Here is a 4,948-nt window from a genome sequence, read left to right on the forward strand (position 1 = left end):
ACCGATGCTCCCCTCTCTCTTCTTTCCCGCCATTATCCCGACACAAAGGGGTCGGTTGCCTGATGCGCCTTCTCCACTGCCTTCTACAAAGTTATCATCAGGCATGGGTTATTGTTAGGGAAAGGTGATTTTACGACCGCATGCCCTTGCTGTCATCAACCACACTTATTGGCGGTGGGCCTAGGCTTTTAGTAAAAAGTAAGACTGCAAGGCAGCAGCTGTCCCTTTTAGTCGCCTCTCTCTCTTCTCTCTCTCTCTCTCTCTCTCTCTCTCTCTCATCTTCACAATTCAGAGTTATCGTATATTATTACTTATATGTGCAATTATGATTTTAGATAAAAACTTTTATTTCTTAGATTTAACTACAGTGTCCATTACTGAGATATGACACCATTAATTGATATATAAATACATTTTTTCGTGAACTGAGGAAAATACACCTTCTCTCTCTCTCTCTCTCTCTCTCTCTCTCTCTCTCTCTCTCTCTCTTAATGCTCAGTTTCCTTTCTGGCCTAAACATGTAAGGCGAGTTACTAAAAGCAATGTCGATTCTTATACCACAGCTACGCGACTTGACAGTAGAAAAGATGGGGGATATTACAGAAAGTTCCTCCACTTTTCCAATGAAATCCCCTAAATTTGGGAAGTATATTTTCCTTAAGTTTTAATCACGTATGGAACCGGTCTTCAATAAAAGAAATAAAAATGTTGCTGTTATATTGGTTCTCGGACTATGATGCGTCAGCCTCGAGGAATCTCTTTGTGCAGCTCTTCTTCTTCTTCTTCTTCTTCTTCTTCTTCTTCTTCAAGGGAGAGATTCTGTGCTGCAGTTGGTGTTGAGGGTCTCATCATCTGTAGCGCTTGTGATTGGTTGCTTCTTTCGTTTTTTACTATATTACTCCCTTGATGTATTTGTGGGATGCCTGTGTTGCTCTTACTTTTGTTGACAATTAATTGGAAGTAGGAGAATAGGTGGGGTGGGTTTTTTGTGTTTTTGGGTTCTATATAGTTCTGTGACAAATTTTTTATAGATATATTTATGGCTTTTTAATTGATTTGTTAACAGACTTAAGTGCATTTTTAGCTTTTGTAATTCCGTTTAATGAACGGCGTCAACAACCTCGTTATTGCAACACTAGTAAGAAATAACCAATCAATCAATCAATACCTCGGTGATGGTTTTGCCACATGTCACTGTCAATTGAATCTTCAAAACGACTCTTGAAAAGCATAATAAATCTTCTATTTACAATTATTACATTACGGTCAAATACTAAACTCTGTTTCATGCAAAACGGACGCTAATTATTACTATTGTTGTATAATAGTTTTTGAATGAGAAGCCTGCATTGCAGCCAATCTTGGTTGAGCGAAATCTCTACCTTATTTTTTTTTTTCCGTGGTTCCGAGACCTTATTTCGTTATTTATGAAAATTACGTAAAGGTATTGAAATAATGCATTCCTGTGTATATGCTGATACTGTAAGTGATTTTAGGAAAACCACAAATAAAGACATTAAATTGTCTATTGTCTTGACCCGATTTTCCTTGTTCTACCTGTGACTCGATGTGAACTTCAGTTTTCATGGCATCTGGTCAACACCTTAGCTTGGTGGGTTATGACGCTGTGTCCTTCTTCCTTCAGACGTCGAGTTCAGTATTATTGGGGAAAGGGCCTCTTGCTTCATCTATTTCGCTTCTGCTTTCAAGGCTTTCAGTGGTCAAAGGATCTTGAAAAAAATAGCGGGAATTCTTATATATATATATATATAGATAAAAATATAATTATATATTACCGATATATATATAGGTATATGTATGTAATATAATATATATAATATATATAATATAATATGTATATGTATTATAATATACATATACTGTATGTATATATCTATATTATAATATATATTATGTTAATAAGTGAATTATATATATAATATATGTATATATATAATATATATAAATAATATATAAACGATTACACATCAATTGGCGTTTAAGTAAAAAGATACACACAATGTTTACCAACACCAAAATTAAAAACCTTTTTAATAAATTAAGAATAAAATCAGAGTAAAACAGAACACAGAATAACAGTGAAAGGGCTAGGAGCTAATACAGAGAAACATATTAATTAAAAAATAATGATAATAATAGAAAAATGTCGTTTATAATTATAAATTGTCCCAGATGTGATCTCGGCACTTACATCGGTTGCACCAGGAGGCTGCTGAAATTCTGAATTTCCTCTCATCAAGGAATTAGCTGTTGAACGGGTTGTCAAACTATCAAATCCAGAACAATCTAACAAAAAATCACAGTAAAAGTTGCAAAACACACATAGATGCCAGTCATTTAATATTGTAGGAAGAACCCGACATATAGACGAACTAACCACTCTCGAATCAATAATGATTAAGCTAACTGTAACTTCTCTTAACCACCAGTTGTCTTCACCCAACTGTTTATTGTCTAATTACCTGTTGTTTTGTTTACACTCTCTTCCATAACAATTTTTCGTGTCAGTTCTCCTTACGCTACCGCTGTGGGTAGGTGTCTTGTTATTTCATTCTTATTATTATTATTATTATTATTATTATTATTATTGTTATTATTATTATTATTATTATTATTATTATTATTATTATTATTAATATTTTCTATTTATTATCATTATTTTTTAATTAATTTGTTTCTCTGTATTCGCTCCTAGCCCTTTCACTGTTATTCTGTGTTTTCTGTTTTTACTCTGTTTTTATTCTTAATTTATTAAAAAAGTTTTTAATTTTGGTGTTGGCGCTAATAAATGGATGAAAGACAAGACAAAACGCGTCTCCCTACTCCAATATGTTTATCCCTGAGTAATTGCTCCTGTCTCCATACTTCTACTTATATACATTTTATATATATATATATATATATATATATATATATATATATATATATATATATATATATATATATATATATTATATATCTATATATATATTATATATATATATATATATATATATATATATATATATATATATATAAATACTGCATATTTTTCCAAAATAGAAAAAGTTAAAAGATATGGAAGCCATCCGTCTGTAAGCCAACCGTTGGGATCACCATAACGGCTGCCCCTCTTTCGTCTTCCTGGTTTTAAAGATGGCCGTAGACTTCGTCTGGTCCCTTCTTTGGATTGTAATTGAGATAGAGAAGAATAATTTCCCAAGGTTAAAAGTAATAGTGATAAATAAATATAATTATTCCTTTTTTTTTTTCAAAACCATAGAAAAATTCTACTGATTCTGGTCGTTTTTTTTTTTTTTTTTTTTTTTTTTTTTTGCTAGCTTAAAATACAAACGATTTCGTTCACATGGCGAACTCAAGTCACAAACAATCAACTCTATTTAATGAATTAATATCACTGTGAACGAGGAATCAATTGTAGATTTGTCTTTTATTTATCCTAGTGTGACTATGACACGTCATGTGATGATTTCTATAACATACCAGTAACCCCTGATTCTGCCTCTCCTTTGTTTTCCTCTGTAGCAGGACGGTAGCTCTCTTCGCTCATCTTGGTTCTTTCTAGCGCTTTTTAAACACATCAATTGAATCTGTGTTTCAGGGTAAAACTCATTCAAACCCATTTCCATAACCTTCAATTCATTTTCCCTTTTGCCAACTGCTTCAGCTCTTTAGCTCCTTTTACTTCTTTTTCTAATTCTGGGAACCTTTCTAGAGACAGTTGTTGAATAATATATTTCTTCTTTAGAAAACACATGTTTTAATGTATTACTGATCATAATCTTAAGTAACGTAACTTCTTTATCACCATCTCTTGATATTTATTTAGTGTGAATTCTAGCAATATTCTAATTTCCATGTAGTATATTTTCTGCACAGTTCTGTTCAAATAAACATAGCATCAGATAATATGTTAGAGTTCGTCAAAATTTATGATTAGTTGTTTTGCATAAGGAATCCACTTTTTCACTCTGTTTTCACTTCTTTTTTCTCAGACAAACACCTGAATTTTCTAAGTTATACTTCCATTGAAAACATCCGTGTGTCTATATAACTAGCCTAAAAATATACAGCCCTTTTCGAAGGGGCGTGCCGTTGCTTAAAAATAGTGTTTAATTAAGATTTCTTTGAATAAAGTAGAGGATCTGAGCACATAAAAATAGGAAATGATTTTTTCAGTCTGTTGTAATTCTGAACTTGCTAACAAAAGGCAGATTAAGCAGGTTATACTTTTCCGTAGAAGAGAAAGAACTAGAGAACAGAGAGACAGGAAAGCCCGAAAATTAGTTTACTTAAGAGACAGGATTAAATTAAATTACTTTTCAGTCCCCATTTCCTTCCCCAGACTCTCCTGTTGATCACTTCGAAATCTCCAGCATCGTCCTGGAAGTGGAATTGTTGTTTGCCTTCCCTGTCTCAACCGGAGCTTTGTTTGTTTTCTTTTTCCTTTCGGCATCTGAAGATTTTTTGTTTATATTCTTTTTCCTTAATAGAGATTTAGTTGTAATATATTCGTTTTCAGTAAAAAGGTCAGCGTGATGTATCCTTTGTGCAACTGGAATAGTCTGTGAAATGTTACTCCTTCAAGTATGTTTCATCTTTTATGCCTACTGCTTAAACAATTTTGATTTAGTAGCACATGTATTTATCCCACACACGAGAGGGCCAGGGTTCGGTTTCCATGGTAGGAAGAGCAATTTAATGAGTAAACGGACCTCAGAAAAAAAATTAACGACAAAGCGAGGGATATTCTGCAGTGTGTTTTCAGTGTCGACTCCCACACAAATTTTATAAAAAGTCCACATTTTTACTGATGTAACGACAGGAATTGTCAGGGAAAACAAAAATATCTTCGGTACAAGGTACATGACATCACTTATCTCAACCTGTGTTTAAAGCTTTTTGACATTTTCGTATATAACGTCTT

This window comes from Macrobrachium nipponense, chromosome 3 (assembly GCF_015104395.2).
Source record: "Macrobrachium nipponense isolate FS-2020 chromosome 3, ASM1510439v2, whole genome shotgun sequence".
NCBI classification, from domain to species: Eukaryota; Metazoa; Arthropoda; class Malacostraca; order Decapoda; family Palaemonidae; genus Macrobrachium; species Macrobrachium nipponense.